Source organism: Lonchura striata, chromosome 26, assembly GCF_050655825.1.
Source record: "Lonchura striata isolate lonStrDom1 chromosome 26, ASM5065582v1, whole genome shotgun sequence".
NCBI classification, from domain to species: Eukaryota; Metazoa; Chordata; class Aves; order Passeriformes; family Estrildidae; genus Lonchura; species Lonchura striata.
Window position 1 is genome coordinate 3,411,218 of NC_140728.1, and position 17,967 is coordinate 3,429,184.

Genomic DNA, 17,967 nt, shown 5'->3' on the forward strand with positions numbered 1-17,967 from the left:
TTCGATATAAGGATTTTTCGCAGTCAGGGCCAGGGGCCCCTGGGCACATCCTTTTTCCATTTTCCCAGGGAAAGAAAACTCAGCAGTCCAGGTTCCTGATGTCAGTTTGTAGGGCTCCCTTGGGTCTATCAGGGCAGCACAAGTTTGAGGTGGGGACAACTTCGGTGTGGGGTCCATCCTTCGATATAAGGATTTTTTGAACTGAGGCCCCAGCCCTGGGTGATGGGCCCCTGGGCACATCCTTTTTCCATTTTCCCTGGGAAAGAAAACTCAGCAGTCCAGGTTCCTCATTTCAGTTTGTAGGGCTCCCTTGGGTCTATCAGGGCAGCACAAGTTTGAGGTGGGGACAACTTCGGTGTGGGGTCCATCCTTCGATATAAGGATTCTTTGCAGTGAGGCTCCAGCCCAGAGCCAGGGGCCCCTGGGCACATCCTTTGGCCATTTTCCCTGGGAAAGAAAACTCAGCAGTCCAGGTTCCTGATGTCAGTTTGTAGGGCTCCCTTGGGTGTATCAGGGCAGCACAAGTTTGAGGTGGGGACAACTTCGGTGTGGGGTCCATCCTTCGATATAAGGATTTTTTGCAGTCAGGGCCAGGGGCCCCTGGGCACATCCTTTTTCCATTTTCCCTGGGAAAGAAAACTCAGCATTCCAGGTTCCTGACGTCAGCTTGTAGGGCTCCCTTGGGTCTATCAGGGCAGCACAAGTTTGAGGTGGGGACAACTTCGGTGTGGGGTCCATCCTTCGATATAAGGATTTTTTGTAGTGAGGCCCCAGCCCAGGGCCATGGGCCCCTGGGCACATCCTTTTTCCATTTTCCCTGGGAAAGAAAACTCAGCAGTCCAGGTTCCTGATGTCAGTTTGTAGGGCTCCCTTGGGTGTATCAGGGCAGCACAAGTTTGAGGTGGAGACAACTTCGGTGTTGGGTCCATCCTTCGATATAAGGATTCTTTGCAGTGAGGCTCCAGCCCAGAGCCAGGGGCCCCTGGGCACATCCTTTGGCCATTTTCCCTGGGAAAGAAAACTCAGCAGTCCAGGTTCCTGATGTCAGTTTGTAGGGCTCCCTTGGGTCTATCTGGGCAGCACAAGTTTGAGGTGGGGACAACTTTGGTGTGGGGTCCATCCTTCGATATAAGGATTTTTTGCAGTCAGGGCCAGGGGCCCCCGGGCACATCCTTTTTCCATTTTCCCTGGGAAAGAAAACTCAGCAGTCCAGGTTCCTGATGTCATTTTGTAGGGCTCCCTTGGGTCTATCAGGGCAGCACAAGTTTGAGGTGGGGACAACTTCGGTGTGGGGTCCATCCTTCGATATAAGGATTTTTTGAACTGTGGCCCCAGCCTTGGGCCATGGGCCCCTGGGCACATCCTTTTTCCATTTTCCCTAGGAAAGAAAACTCAGCAGTCCAGGTTCCTGATGTCAGTTTGTAGGGCTCCCTTGGGTCTATCAGGGCAGCACAAGTTTGAGGTGGGGACAACTTTGGTGTGGGGTCCATCCTTCGATATAAGGATTTTTTGCAGTGAGGCTCCAGCCCAGAGCCAGGGGCCCCTGGGCACATCCTTTGGCCATTTTCCCTGGGAAAGAAAACTCAGCAGTCCAGGTTCCTGATGTCAGTTTGTAGGGCTCCCTTGGGTCTATCAGGGCAGCACAAGTTTGAGGTGGGGACAACTTCGGTGTGGGGTCCATCCTTCGATATAAGGATTTTTTGCAGTCAGGGCCAGGGGCCCCTGGGCACATCCTTTTTCCATTTTCCCTGGGAAAGAAAACTCAGCATTCCAGGTTCCTGACGTCAGCTTGTAGGGCTCCCTTGGGTCTATCAGGGCAGCACAAGTTTGAGGTGGGGACAACTTCGGTGTGGGGTCCATCCTTCGATATAAGGATTTTTTGTAGTGAGGCCCCAGCCCAGGGCCATGGGCCCCTGGGCACATCCTTTTTCCATTTTCCCTGGGAAAGAAAACTCATCAGTCCAGGTTCCTGATGTCAGTTTGTAGGGCTCCCTTGGGTCTATCAGGGCAGCACAAGTTTGAGGTGGGGACAACTTCGGTGTGGGGTCCATCCTTCGATATAAGGATTCTTTGCAGTGAGGCTCCAGCCCAGAGCCAGGGGCCCCTGGGCACATCCTTTTTTCATTTTCCCTGGGAAAGAAAACTCCGCAGTCCAGGTTCCTGATGTCAGTTTGCAGGGCTCCCTTGGGCCTATCAGGGCAGCACAAGTTTGAGGTGGGGACAACTTTGGTGTGGGGTCCATCCTTCGATATAAGGATTCTTTGCAGTCAGGGCCAGGGGCCCCTGGGCACATCCTTTTTCCATTTTCCCTGGGAAAGAAAACTCAGCAGTCCAGGTTGCTGATGTCAGTTTGTAGGGCTCCCTTGGGTCTATCAGGGCAGCACAAGTTTGAGGTGGGGACAGCTTCGGTGTGAGGTCCATCCTTCGATATAAGGATTTTTTGAACTGTGGCCACAGCCCTGGGCCATGGGCCCCTGGGCACAACCTTTGGACATTTTCCCTGGGAAAGAAAACTCAGCAGTCCAGGTTCCTGATGTCAGTTTGTAGGGCTCCCTTGGGTCTATCAGGGCAGCACAAGTTTGAGGTGGGGACAACTTTGATGTGGGGTCCATCCTTCGATATAAGGATTTTTTGCAGTGAGGCTCCAACCCAGAGCCAGGCGCCCCTGGGCACATCCTTTTTCCATTTTCCCTGGGAAAGAAAACTCAGCAGTCCAGGTTCCTGATGTCAGTTTGTAGGGCTCCCTTGGGTCTATCAGGGGAGCACAAGTTTGAGGTGGGGACAACTTTGGTGTGGGGTCCATCCTTCGATATAAGGATTTTTCGCAGTCAGGGCCAGGGGCCCCCGGGCACATCCTTTTTCCATTTTCCCTGGGAAAGAAAACTCAGCAGTCCAGGTTCCTGATGTCAGTTTGTAGGGCTCCCTTGGGTCTATCAGGGCAGCACAAGTTTGAGGTGGGGACAACTTCGGTGTGGGGTCCATCCTTCGATATAAGGATTTTTTGCAGTCAGGGCCAGGGGCCCCTGGGCACATCCTTTTTCCATTTTCCCTGGGAAAGAAAACTCAGCATTCCAGGTTCCTGACGTCAGCTTGTAGGGCTCCCTTGGGTCTATCAGGGCAGCACAAGTTTGAGGTGGGGACAACTTCGGTGTGGGGTCCATCCTTCGATATAAGGATTTTTTGTAGTGAGGCCCCAGGGCCATGGGCCCCTGGGCACATCCTTTTTCCATTTTCCCTGGGAAAGAAAACTCAGCAGTCCAGGTTCCTGATGTCAGTTTGTAGGGCTCCCTTGGGTCTATCAGGGCAGCACAAGTTTGAGGTGGAGACAACTTCGGTGTTGGGTCCATCCTTCGATATAAGAAGTTTTTGCAGTGAGGCTCCAGCCCAGAGCCAGGGGCCCCTGGGCACATCCTTTTTCCATTTTCCCTGGGAAAGAAAACTCAGCAGTCCAGGTTCCTGATGTCAGTTTGTAGGGCTCCCTTGGGTCTATCAGGGCAGCACAAGTTTGAGGTGGGGACAACTTCGGTGTGGGGTCCATCCTTCGATATAAGGATTTTTTGCAGTCAGGGCCAGGGGCCCCTGGGCACATCCTTTTTCCATTTTCCCTGGGAAAGAAAACTCCGCAGTCCAGGTTCCTGATGTCAGTTTGTAGGGCTCCCTTGGGTCTATCAGGGCAGCACAAGTTTGAGGTGGGGACAACTTCGGTGTGGGGTCCATCCTTCGATATAAGGATTTTTTGCAGTGAGGCTCCAGTCCAGAGCCAGGGGCCCCTGGGCACATCCTTTGGCCATTTTCCCTGGGAAAGAAAACTCAGCAGTCCAGGTTCCTGATGTCAGTTTGTAGGGCTCCCTTGGGTTTATCAGGGCAGCACAAGTTTGAGGTGGGGACAACTTCTGTGTGGGGTCCATCCTTCGATATAAGGATTCTTTGCAGTCAGGGCCAGGGGCCCCCGGGCACATCCTTTTTCCATTTTCCCTGGGAAAGAAAACTCAGCAGTCCAGGTTCCTGATGTCAATTTGTAGGGCTCCCTTGGGTCTATCAGGGCAGCACAAGTTTGAGGTGGGGACAACTTCGGTGTGGGGTCCATCCTTCGATATAAGGATTTTTTGCAGTCAGGGCCAGGGGCCCCCGGGCACAACCTTTTTCCATTTTCCCTGGGAAAGAAAACTCAGCAGTCCAGGTTCCTGATGTCAGTTTGTAGGGCTCCCTTGGGTCTATCAGGGCAGCACAAGTTTGAGGTGGGGACAGCTTCGGTGTGAGGTCCATCCTTCGATATAAGGATTTTTTGAACTGTGGCCACAGCCCTGGGCCATGGGCCCCTGGGCACATCCTTTTTTCATTTTCCCTGGGAAAGAAAACTCCGCAGTCCAGGTTCCTGATGTCAGTTTGCAGGGCTCCCTTGGGTCTATCAGGGCAGCACAAGTTTGAGGTGGGGACAACTTTGATGTGGGGTCCATCCTTCGATATAAGGATTTTTTGCAGTGAGGCTCCAACCCAGAGCCAGGGGCCCCTGGGCACATCCTTTTTCCATTTTCCCTGGGAAAGAAAACTCAGCAGTCCAGGTTCCTGATGTCAGTTTGTAGGGCTCCCTTGGGTTTATCAGGGCAGCACAAGTTTGAGGTGGGGACAACTTTGGTGTGGGGTCCATCCTTCGATATAAGGATTTTTCGCAGTCAGGGCCAGGGGCCCCCGGGCACATCCTTTTTCCATTTTCCCTGGGAAAGAAAACTCAGCAGTCCAGGTTCCTGATGTCAGTTTGTAGGGCTCCCTTGGGTCTATCAGGGCAGCACAAGTTTGAGGTGGGGACAACTTCGGTGTGGGGTCCATCCTTCGATATAAGGATTTTTTGAACTGAGGCCCCAGCCCTGGGCCATGGGCCCCTGGGCACATCCTTTTTCCATTTTCCCTGGGAAAGAAAACTCAGCAGTCCAGGTTCCTGATGTCAGTTTGTAGGGCTCCCTTGGGTTTATCAGGGCAGCACAAGTTTGAGGTGGGGACAACTTCTGTGTGGGGTCCATCCTTCGATATAAGGATTCTTTGCAGTCAGGGCCAGGGGCCCCCGGGCACATCCTTTTTCCATTTTCCCTGGGAAAGAAAACTCAGCAGTCCAGGTTGCTGATGTCAGTTTGTAGGGCTCCCTTGGGTCTATCAGGGCAGCACAAGTTTGAGGTGGGGACAACTTTGGTGTGGGGTCCATCCTTCGATATAAGGATTTTTTGCAGTCAGGGCCAGGGGCCCCCGGGCACATCCTTTTTCCATTTTCCCTGGGAAAGAAAACTCAGCATTCCAGGTTCCTGATGTCAGTTTGTAGGGCTCCCTTGGGTCTATCAGGGCAGCACAAGTTTGAGGTGGGGACAGCTTCGGTGTGAGGTCCATCCTTCGATATAAGGATTTTTTGAACTGTGGCCACAGCCCTGGGCCATGGGCCCCTGGGCACATCCTTTTTCCATTTTTCCTGGGAAAGAAAACTCAGCAGTCCAGGTTCCTGATGTCAGTTTGTAGGGCTGCCTTGGGTCTATCAGGGCAGCACAAGTTTGAGGTGGGGACAACTTTGGTGTGGGGTCCATCCTTCGATATAAGGATTTTTTGCAGTGAGGCTCCAGCCCAGAGCCAGGGGCCCCTGGGCACATCCTTTGGCCATTTTCCCTGGGAAAGAAAACTCAGCAGTCCAGGTTCCTGATGTCAGTTTGTAGGGCTCCCTTGGATCTATCAGAGCAGCACAAGTTTGAGGTGGGGACAACTTTGGTGTGGGGTCCATCCTTCGATATAAGGATTTTTTGCAGTCAGGGCCAGGGGCCCCTGGGCACATCCTTTTTCCATTTTCCCTGGGAAAGAAAACTCAGCAGTCCAGGTTCCTGATGTCAGTTTGTAGGGCTCCCTTGGGTCTATCAGGGCAGCACAAGTTTGAGGTGGGGACAACTTCGGTGTGGGGTCCATCCTTCGATATAAGGATTTTTTGAACTGAGGCCCCAGCCCTGGGCCATGGGGCCCTGGGCACATCCTTTTTCCATTTTCCCTGGGAAAGAAAACTCAGCAGTCCAGGTTCCTGATGTCAGTTTGTAGGGCTCCCTTGGGTCTATCAGGGCAGCACAAGTTTGAGGTGGGGACAACTTCGGTGTGGGGTCCATCCTTCGATATAAGGATTCTTTGCAGTGAGGCTCCAGCCCAGAGCCAGGGGCCCCTGGGCACATCCTTTTTCCATTTTCCCTGGGAAAGAAAACTCAGCAGTCCAGGTTCCTGTTGTCAGTTTGTAGGGCTCCCTTGGGCCTATCAGGGCAGCACAAGTTTGAGGTGGGGACAACTTTGGTGTGGGGTCCATCCTTCGATATAAGGATTCTTTGCAGTCAGGGCCAGGGGCCCCTGGGCACATCCTTTTTCCATTTTCCCTGGGAAAGAAAACTCAGCAGTCCAGGTTGCTGATGTCAGTTTGTAGGGCTCCCTTGGGTCTATCAGGGCAGCACAAGTTTGAGGTGGGGACAACTTCGGTGTGGGGTCCATCCTTCGAAATAAGGATTTTTTGAAGTCAGGGCCAGGGGCCCCCGGGCACATCCTTTTTCCATTTTCCCGGGGAAAGAAAACTCAGCATTCCAGGTTCCTGATGTCAGTTTGTAGGGCTCCCTTGGGTCTATCAGGGCAGCACAAGTTTGAGGTGGGGACAGCTTCGGTGTGAGGTCCATCCTTCGATATAAGGATTTTTTGAACTGTGGCCACAGCCCTGGGCCATGGGCCCCTGGGCACAACCTTTGGACATTTTCCCTGGGAAAGAAAACTCAGCAGTCCAGGTTCCTGATGTCAGTTTGTAGGGCTGCCTTGGGTCTATCAGGGCAGCACAAGTTTGAGGTGGGGACAACTTCGGTGTGGGGTCCATCCTTCGATATATGGTTTTTTTGCAGTGAGGCTCCAGCCCAGAGCCAGGGGCCCCTGGGCACATCCTTTGGCCATTTTCCCTGGGAAAGAAAACTCAGCAGTCCAGGTTCCTGATGTCAGTTTGTAGGGCTCCCTTGGGTCTATCAGGGCAGCACAAGTTTGAGGTGGGGACAACTTCGGTGTGGGGTCCATCCTTCGATATAAGGATTTTTTGCAGTGAGGGCCCTGCCCAGGGCCAGGGGCCCCCGGTCACATCCATTTTCCATTTTCCCTGGGAAAGAAAACTCAGCAGTCCAGGTTCCTGATGTCAGTTTGTAGGGCTCCCTTGGGTCTATCAGGGCAGCACAAGTTTGAGGTGGGGTTAACTTCGGTGTGGGGTACATCCTTCGATATAAGGAATTTCTGCAGTGAGGCTCCAGCCCAGAGCCAGGGGCCCCTGGGCACATCCTTTGGCCATTTTCCCTGGGAAAGAAAACTCAGCAGTCCAGGTTCCTGATGTCAGTTTGTAGGGCTCCCTTGGGTCTATCAGGGCAGCACAAGTTTGAGGTGGGGACAACTTCGGTGTGGGGTCCATCCTTCGATATAAGGATTTTTTGAACTGAGGCCCCAGCCATGGGCCCCTGGGCACAACCTTTTTCCATTTTCCCTGGGAAAGAAAACTCATCAGTCCAGGTTCCTGATGTCAGTTTGTAGGGCTCCCTTGGGTCTATCAGGGCAGCACAAGTTTGAGGTGGGGACAACTTTGGTGTGGGGTCCATCCTTCGATATAAGGATTTTTCGCAGTCAGGGCCAGGGGCCCCCGGGCACATCCTTTTTCCATTTTCCCTGGGAAAGAAAACTCAGCAGTCCAGGTTCCTCATTTCAGTTTGTAGGGCTCCCTTGGGTCTATCAGGGCAGCACAAGTTTGAGGTGGGGACAAATTCTGTGTGGGGTCCATCCTTCGATATAAGGATTCTTTGCAGTCAGGGCCAGGGGCCCCCGGGCACATCCTTTTTCCATTTTCCCTGGGAAAGAAAACTCAGCAGTCCAGGTTCCTGATGTCAGTTTGTAGGGCTCCCTTGGGTCTATCAGGGCAGCACAAGTTTGAGGTGGGGACAACTTCGGTGTGGGGTCCATCCTTCGATATAAGGATTTTTTGAACTGAGGCCCCAGCCCTGGGCCATGGGGCCCTGGGCACATCCTTTTTCCATTTTCCCTGGGAAAGAAAACTCAGCAGTCCAGGTTCCTCATTTCAGTTTGTAGGGCTCCCTTGGGTCTATCAGGGCAGCACAAGTTTGAGGTGGGGACAACTTCGGTGTGGGGTCCATCCTTCGATATAAGGATTCTTTGCAGTGAGGCTCCAGCCCAGAGCCAGGGGCCCCTGGGCACATCCTTTGGCCATTTTCCCTGGGAAAGAAAACTCAGCAGTCCAGGTTCCTGATGTCAGTTTGTAGGGCTCCCTTGGGCCTATCAGGGCAGCACAAGTTTGAGGTGGGGACAACTTCGGTGTGGGGTCCATCCTTCGATATAAGGATTTTTTGAACTGTGGCCACAGCCCTGGGCCATGGGCCCCTGGGCACAACCTTTGGACATTTTCCCTGGGAAAGAAAACTCAGCAGTCCAGGTTCCTGATGTCAGTTTGTAGGGCTCCCTTGGGTCTATCAGGGCAGCACAAGTTTGAGGTGGGGACAACTTTGGTGTGGGGTCCATCCTTCGATATAAGGATTTTTCGCAGTCAGGGCCAGGGGCCCCCGGGCACATCCTTTTTCCATTTTCCCTGGGAAAGAAAACTCAGCAGTCCAGGTTCCTGATGTCAGTTTGTAGGGCTCCCTTGGGTCTATCAGGGCAGCACAAGTTTGAGGTGGGGACAACTTCGGTGTGGGGTCCATCCTTCGATATAAGGATTTTTTGAACTGTGGCCCCAGCCCTGGGCCATGGGCCCCTGGGCACATCCTTTTTCCATTTTCCCTGGGAAAGAAAACTCAGCAGTCCAGGTTCCTGATGTCAGTTTGTAGGGCTGCCTTGGGTCTATCAGGGCAGCACAAGTTTGAGGTGGGGACAACTTCGGTGTGGGGTCCATCCTTCGATATAAGGATTTTTTGCAGTGAGGCTCCAGCCCAGAGCCAGGGGCCCCTGGGCACATCCTTTGGCCATTTTCCCTGGGAAAGAAAACTCAGCAGTCCAGGTTCCTGATGTCAGTTTGTAGGGCTCCCTTGGGTCTATCAGGGCAGCACAAGTTTGAGGTGGGGACAACTTTGGTGTGGGGTCCATCCTTCGATATAAGGATTTTTTGCAGTGAGGGCCCTGCCCAGGGCCAGGGGCCCCCGGTCACATCCATTTTCCATTTTCCCTGGGAAAGAAAACTCAGCAGTCCAGGTTCCTGATGTCAGTTTGTAGGGCTCCCTTGGGTCTATCAGGGCAGCACAAGTTTGAGGTGGGGTTAACTTCGGTGTGGGGTCCATCCTTCGATATAAGGAATTTCTGCAGTGAGGCTCCAGCCCAGAGCCAGGGGCCCCTGGGCACATCCTTTGGCCATTTTCCCTGGGAAAGAAAACTCAGCAGTCCAGGTTCCTGATGTCAGTTTGTAGGGCTCCCTTGGGTCTATCAGGGCAGCACAAGTTTGAGGTGGGGACAACTTCGGTGTGGGGTCCATCCTTCGATATAAGGATTTTTTGAACTGAGGCCCCAGCCATGGGCCCCTGGGCACATCCTTTTTCCATTTTCCCTGGGAAAGAAAACTCATCAGTCCAGGTTCCTGATGTCAGTTTGTAGGGCTCCCTTGGGTTTATCAGGGCAGCACAAGTTTGAGGTGGGGACAACTTTGGTGTGGGGTCCATCCTTCGATATAAGGATTTTTCGCAGTCAGGGCCAGGGGCCCCCGGGCACATCCTTTTTCCATTTTCCCTGGGAAAGAAAACTCAGCAGTCCAGGTTCCTGATGTCAGTTTGTAGGGCTGCCTTGGGTCTATCAGGGCAGCACAAGTTTGAGGTGGGGACAACTTCGGTGTGGGGTCCATCCTTCGATATATGGTTTTTTTGCAGTGAGGCTCCAGCCCAGAGCCAGGGGCCCCTGGGCACATCCTTTGGCCATTTTCCCTGGGAAAGAAAACTCAGCAGTCCAGGTTCCTGATGTCAGTTTGTAGGGCTCCCTTGGGTCTATCAGGGCAGCACAAGTTTGAGGTGGGGACAACTTCGGTGTGGGGTCCATCCTTCGATATAAGGATTTTTTGCAGTGAGGGCCCTGCCCAGGGCCAGGGGCCCCCGGTCACATCCATTTTCCATTTTCCCTGGGAAAGAAAACTCAGCAGTCCAGGTTCCTGATGTCAGTTTGTAGGGCTCCCTTGGGTCTATCAGGGCAGCACAAGTTTGAGGTGGGGTTAACTTCGGTGTGGGGTACATCCTTCGATATAAGGAATTTCTGCAGTGAGGCTCCAGCCCAGAGCCAGGGGCCCCTGGGCACATCCTTTGGCCATTTTCCCTGGGAAAGAAAACTCAGCAGTCCAGGTTCCTGATGTCAGTTTGTAGGGCTCCCTTGGGTCTATCAGGGCAGCACAAGTTTGAGGTGGGGACAACTTCGGTGTGGGGTCCATCCTTCGATATAAGGATTTTTTGAACTGAGGCCCCAGCCATGGGCCCCTGGGCACAACCTTTTTCCATTTTCCCTGGGAAAGAAAACTCATCAGTCCAGGTTCCTGATGTCAGTTTGTAGGGCTCCCTTGGGTCTATCAGGGCAGCACAAGTTTGAGGTGGGGACAACTTTGGTGTGGGGTCCATCCTTCGATATAAGGATTTTTCGCAGTCAGGGCCAGGGGCCCCCGGGCACATCCTTTTTCCATTTTCCCTGGGAAAGAAAACTCAGCAGTCCAGGTTCCTCATTTCAGTTTGTAGGGCTCCCTTGGGTCTATCAGGGCAGCACAAGTTTGAGGTGGGGACAAATTCTGTGTGGGGTCCATCCTTCGATATAAGGATTCTTTGCAGTCAGGGCCAGGGGCCCCCGGGCACATCCTTTTTCCATTTTCCCTGGGAAAGAAAACTCAGCAGTCCAGGTTCCTGATGTCAGTTTGTAGGGCTCCCTTGGGTCTATCAGGGCAGCACAAGTTTGAGGTGGGGACAACTTCGGTGTGGGGTCCATCCTTCGATATAAGGATTTTTTGAACTGAGGCCCCAGCCCTGGGCCATGGGGCCCTGGGCACATCCTTTTTCCATTTTCCCTGGGAAAGAAAACTCAGCAGTCCAGGTTCCTCATTTCAGTTTGTAGGGCTCCCTTGGGTCTATCAGGGCAGCACAAGTTTGAGGTGGGGACAACTTCGGTGTGGGGTCCATCCTTCGATATAAGGATTCTTTGCAGTGAGGCTCCAGCCCAGAGCCAGGGGCCCCTGGGCACATCCTTTGGCCATTTTCCCTGGGAAAGAAAACTCAGCAGTCCAGGTTCCTGATGTCAGTTTGTAGGGCTCCCTTGGGCCTATCAGGGCAGCACAAGTTTGAGGTGGGGACAACTTCGGTGTGGGGTCCATCCTTCGATATAAGGATTTTTTGAACTGTGGCCACAGCCCTGGGCCATGGGCCCCTGGGCACAACCTTTGGACATTTTCCCTGGGAAAGAAAACTCAGCAGTCCAGGTTCCTGATGTCAGTTTGTAGGGCTCCCTTGGGTCTATCAGGGCAGCACAAGTTTGAGGTGGGGACAACTTTGGTGTGGGGTCCATCCTTCGATATAAGGATTTTTCGCAGTCAGGGCCAGGGGCCCCCGGGCACATCCTTTTTCCATTTTCCCTGGGAAAGAAAACTCAGCAGTCCAGGTTCCTGATGTCAGTTTGTAGGGCTCCCTTGGGTCTATCAGGGCAGCACAAGTTTGAGGTGGGGACAACTTCGGTGTGGGGTCCATCCTTCGATATAAGGATTTTTTGCAGTCAGGGCCAGGGGCCCCTGGGCACATCCTTTTTCCATTTTCCCTGGGAAAGAAAACTCAGCATTCCAGGTTCCTGACGTCAGCTTGTAGGGCTGCCTTGGGTCTATCAGGGCAGCACAAGTTTGAGGTGGGGACAACTTCGGTGTGGGGTCCATCCTTCGATATAAGGATTTTTTGAACTGTGGCCCCAGCCCTGGGCCATGGGCCCCTGGGCACATCCTTTTTCCATTTTCCCTGGGAAAGAAAACTCAGCAGTCCAGGTTCCTGATGTCAGTTTGTAGGGCTGCCTTGGGTCTATCAGGGCAGCACAAGTTTGAGGTGGGGACAACTTTGGTGTGGGGTCCATCCTTCGATATAAGGATTTTTTGCAGTGAGGCTCCAGCCCAGAGCCAGGGGCCCCTGGGCACATCCTTTGGCCATTTTCCCTGGGAAAGAAAACTCAGCAGTCCAGGTTCCTGATGTCAGTTTGTAGGGCTCCCTTGGGTCTATCAGGGCAGCACAAGTTTGAGGTGGGGACAACTTTGGTGTGGGCTCCATCCTTCGATATAAGGATTTTTTGCAGTGAGGGCCCTGCCCAGGGCCAGGGGCCCCCGGTCACATCCATTTTCCATTTTCCCTGGGAAAGAAAACTCAGCAGTCCAGGTTCCTGATGTCAGTTTGTAGGGCTCCCTTGGGTCTATCAGGGCAGCACAAGTTTGAGGTGGGGTTAACTTCGGTGTGGGGTCCATCCTTCGATATAAGGAATTTCTGCAGTGAGGCTCCAGCCCAGAGCCAGGGGCCCCTGGGCACATCCTTTGGCCATTTTCCCTGGGAAAGAAAACTCAGCAGTCCAGGTTCCTGATGTCAGTTTGTAGGGCTCCCTTGGGTCTATCAGGGCAGCACAAGTTTGAGGTGGGGACAACTTCGGTGTGGGGTCCATCCTTCGATATAAGGATTTTTTGAACTGAGGCCCCAGCCATGGGCCCCTGGGCACATCCTTTTTCCATTTTCCCTGGGAAAGAAAACTCAGCAGTCCAGGTTCCTCATTTCAGTTTGTAGGGCTCCCTTGGGTCTATCAGGGCAGCACAAGTTTGAGGTGGGGACAACTTCTGTGTGGGGTCTATCCTTCGATATAAGGATTCTTTGCAGTCAGGGCCAGGGGCCCCCGGGCACAACCTTTTTCCATTTTCCCTGGGAAAGAAAACTCAGCAGTCCAGGTTCCTGATGTCAGTTTGTAGGGCTGCCTTGGGTCTATCAGGGCAGCACAAGTTTGAGGTGGGGACAACTTCGGTGTGGGGTCCATCCTTCGATATAAGGATTTTTTGCAGTGAGGCTCCAGCCCAGAGCCAGGGGCCCCTGGGCACATCCTTTGGCCATTTTCCCTGGGAAAGAAAACTCAGCAGTCCAGGTTCCTGATGTCAGTTTGTAGGGCTCCCTTGGATCTATCAGGGCAGCACAAGTTTGAGGTGGGGACAACTTTGGTGTGGGGTCCATCCTTCGATATAAGGATTTTTTGCAGTCAGGGCCAGGGGCCCCTGGGCACATCCTTTTTCCATTTTCCCTGGGAAAGAAAACTCAGCAGTCCAGGTTCCTGATGTCAGTTTGTAGGGCTCCCTTGGGTCTATCAGGGCAGCACAAGTTTGAGGTGGGGACAACTTCGGTGTGGGGTCCATCCTTCGATATATGGATTTTTTGAACTGAGGCCCCAGCCCTGGGCCATGGGCCCCTGGGCACATCCTTTTTCCATTTTCCCTGGGAAAGAAAACTCAGCAGTCCAGGTTCCTCATTTCAGTTTGTAGGGCTCCCTTGGGTCTATCAGGGCAGCACAAGTTTGAGGTGGGGACAACTTCAGTGTGGGGTCCATCCTTCGATATAAGGATTCTTTGCAGTGAGGCTCCAGCCCAGAGCCAGGGGCCCCTGGGCACATCCTTTGGCCATTTTCCCTGGGAAAGAAAACTCAGCAGTCCAGGTTCCTGATGTCAGTTTGTAGGGCTCCCTTGGGCCTATCAGGGCAGCACAAGTTTGAGGTGGGGACAACTTTGGTGTGGGGTCCATCCTTCGATATAAGGATTCTTTGCAGTCAGGGCCAGGGGCCCCTGGGCACATCCTTTTTCCATTTTCCCTGGGAAAGAAAACTCAGCAGTCCAGGTTGCTGATGTCAGTTTGTAGGGCTCACTTGGGTCTATCAGGGCAGCACAAGTTTGAGGTGGGGACAACTTCGGTGTGGGGTCCATCCTTCGATATAAGGATTTTTTGAACTGAGGCCCCAGCCCTGGGCCATGGGCCCCTGGGCACATCCTTTTTCCATTTTCCCTGGGAAAGAAAACTCAGCAGTCCAGGTTCCTCATTTCAGTTTGTAGGGCTCCCTTGGGTCTATCAGGGCAGCACAAGTTTGAGGTGGGGACAACTTCGGTGTGGGGTCCATCCTTCGATATAAGGATTCTTTGCAGTGAGGCTCCAGCCCAGAGCCAGGGGCCCCTGGGCACATCCTTTGGCCATTTTCCCTGGGAAAGAAAACTCAGCAGTCCAGGTTCCTCATTTCAGTTTGTAGGGCTCCCTTGGGTCTATCAGGGCAGCACAAGTTTGAGGTGGGGACAACTTCTGTGTGGGGTCCATCCTTCGATATAAGGATTCTTTGCAGTCAGGGCCAGGGGCCCCTGGGCACATCCTTTTTCCATTTTCCCTGGGAAAGAAAACTCAGCAGTCCAGGTTGCTGATGTCAGTTTGTAGGGCTCCCTTGGGTCTATCAGGGCAGCACAAGTTTGAGGTGGGGACAACTTCGGTGTGGGGTCCATCCTTCGATATAAGGATTCTTTGCAGTGAGGCTCCAGCCCAGAGCCAGGGGCCCCTGGGCACATCCTTTGGCCATTTTCCCTGGGAAAGAAAACTCAGCAGTCCAGGTTCCTGATGTCAGTTTGTAGGGCTCCCTTGGGCCTATCAGGGCAGCACAAGTTTGAGGTGGGGACAACTTTGGTGTGGGGTCCATCCTTCGATATAAGGATTCTTTGCAGTCAGGGCCAGGGGCCCCTGGGCACATCCTTTGGCCATTTTCCCTGGGAAAGAAAACTCAGCAGTCCAGGTTCCTGATGTCAGTTTGTAGGGCTCCCTTGGGTCTATCAGGGCAGCACAAGTTTGAGGTGGGGACAACTTCGGTGTGGGGTCCATCCTTCGATATAAGGATTTTTTGCAGTCAGGGCCAGGGGCCCCCGGGCACATCCTTTTTCCATTTTCCCTGGGAAAGAAAACTCAGCATTCCAGGTTCCTGATGTCAGTTTGTAGGGCTCCCTTGGGTCTATCAGGGCAGCACAAGTTTGAGGTGGGGACAGCTTCGGTGTGAGGTCCATCCTTCGATATAAGGATTTTTTGAACTGTGGCCACAGCCCTGGGCCATGGGTCCCTGGGCACAACCTTTGGACATTTTCCCTGGGAAAGAAAACTCAGCAGTCCAGGTTCCTGATGTCAGTTTGTAGGGCTCCCTTGGGTCTATCAGGGCAGCACAAGTTTGAGGTGGGGACAACTTTGATGTGGGGTCCATCCTTCGATATAAGGATTTTTTGCAGTGAGGCTCCAACCCAGAGCTAGGCGCACCTGGGCACATCCTTTTTCCATTTTCCCTGGGAAAGAAAACTCATCAGTCCAGGTTCCTGATGTCAGTTTGTAGGGCTCCCTTGGGTCTATCAGGGCAGCACAAGTTTGAGGTGGGGACAACTTTGGTGTGGGGTCCATCCTTCGATATAAGGATTTTTCGCAGTCAGGGCCAGGGGCCCCCGGGCACATCCTTTTTCCATTTTCCCTGGGAAAGAAAACTCAGCAGTCCAGGTTCCTGATGTCAGTTTGTAGGGCTCCCTTGGGTCTATCAGGGCAGCACAAGTTTGAGGTGGGGACAACTTCGGTGTGGGGTCCATCCTTCGATATAAGGATTTTTTGCAGTCAGGGCCAGGGGCCCCTGGGCACATCCTTTTTCCATTTTCCCTGGGAAAGAAAACTCAGCATTCCAGGTTCCTGACGTCAGCTTGTAGGGCTGCCTTGGGTCTATCAGGGCAGCACAAGTTTGAGGTGGGGACAACTTCGGTGTGGGGTCCATCCGTCGATATAAGGATTTTTTGAACTGTGGCCCTAGCCCTGGGCCATGGGCCCCTGGGCACATCCTTTTTCCATTTTCCCTGGGAAAGAAAACTCAGCAGTCCAGGTTCCTGATGTCAGTTTGTAGGGCTCCCTTGGGTCTATCAGGGCAGCACAAGTTTGAGGTGGGGACAACTTCGGTGTGGGGTCCATCCTTCGATATAAGGATTTTTTGCAGTGAGGTTCCAGCCCAGAGCCAGGGGCCCCCGGGCACATCCTTTGGCCATTTTCCCTGGGAAAGAAAACTCAGCAGTCCAGGTTCCTGATGTCAGTTTGTAGGGCTCCCTTGGGTCTATCAGGGCAGCACAAGTTTGAGGTGGGGAGAACTTTGGTGTGGGGTCCATCCTTCGATATAAGGATTTTTTGCAGTGAGGGCCCTGCCCAGGGCCAGGGGCCCCCGGTCACATCCATTTTCCATTTTCCCTGGGAAAGAAAACTCAGCAGTCCAGGTTCCTGATGTCAGTTTGTAGGGCTCCCTTGGGTCTATCAGGGCAGCACAAGTTTGAGGTGGGGACAACTTTGGTGTGGGGTACATCCTTCGATATAAGGAATTTCTGCAGTGAGGCTCCAGCCCAGAGCCAGGGGCCCCTGGGCACATCCTTTGGCCATTTTCCCTGGGAAAGAAAACTCAGCAGTCCAGGTTCCTGATGTCAGTTTGTAGGGCTCCCTTGGGTCTATCAGGGCAGCACAAGTTTGAGGTGGGGACAACTTTGGTGTGGGGTCCATCCTTCGATATAAGGATTTTTTGAACTGAGGCCCCAGCCATGGGCCCCTGGGCACATCCTTTTTCTATTTTCCCTGGGAAAGAAAACTCATCAGTCCAGGTTCCTGATGTCAGTTTGTAGGGCTCCCTTGGGTTTATCAGGGCAGCACAAGTTTGAGGTGGGGACAACTTTGGTGTGGGGGCCATCCTTCGATATAAGGATTCTTTGCAGTCAGGGCCAGGGGCCCCCGGGCACATCCTTTTTCCATTTTCCCTGGGAAAGAAAACTCAGCATTCCAGGTTCCTGATGTCAGTTTGTAGGGCTCCCTTGGGTTTATCAGGGCAGCACAAGTTTGAGGTGGGGACAACTTCTGTGTGGGGTCCATCCTTCGATATAAGGATTCTTTGCAGTCAGGGCCAGGGGCCCCCGGGCACATCCTTTTTCCATTTTCCCTGGGAAAGAAAACTCAGCAGTCCAGGTTCCTGATGTCAGTTTGTAGGGCTCCCTTGGGTCTATCAGGGCAGCACAAGTTTGAGGTGGGGACAACTTCGGTGTGGGGTCCATCCTTCGATATAAGGATTTTTTGCAGTCAGGGCCAGGCGCCCCCGGGCACATCCTTTTTCCATTTTCCCTGGGAAAGAAAACTCAGCATTCCAGGTTCCTGATGTCAGTTTGTAGGGCTCCCTTGGGTCTATCAGGGCAGCACAAGTTTGAGGTGGGGACAGCTTCGGTGTGAGGTCCATCCTTCGATATAAGGATTTTTTGAACTGTGGCCACAGCCCTGGGCCATGGGCCCCTGGGCACATCCTTTTTTCATTTTCCCTGGGAAAGAAAACTCCGCAGTCCAGGTTCCTGATGTCAGTTTGCAGGGCTCCCTTGGGTCTATCAGGGCAGCACAAGTTTGAGGTGGGGACAACTTTGATGTGGGGTCCATCCTTCGATATAAGAATTTTTTGCAGTGAGGCTCCAACCCAGAGCCAGGGGCCCCTGGGCACATCCTTTTTCCATTTTCCCTGGGAAAGAAAACTCATCAGTCCAGGTTCCTGATGTCAGTTTGTAGGGCTCCCTTGGGTGTATCAGGGCAGCACAAGTTTGAGGTGGGGACAACTTTGGTGTGGGGTCCATCCTTCGATATAAGGATTTTTCGCAGTCAGGGCCAGGGGCCCCCGGGCACATCCTTTTTCCATTTTCCCTGGGAAAGAAAACTCAGCAGTCCAGGTTCCTGATGTCAGTTTGTAGGGCTCCCTTGGGTCTATCAGGGCAGCACAAGTTTGAGGTGGGGACAACTTTGGTGTGGGCTCCATCCTTCGATATAAGGATTTTTTGCAGTGAGGCTCCAGCCCAGAGCCAGGGGCCCCTGGGCACATCCTTTTTCCATTTTCCCTGGGAAAGAAAACTCAGCAGTCCAG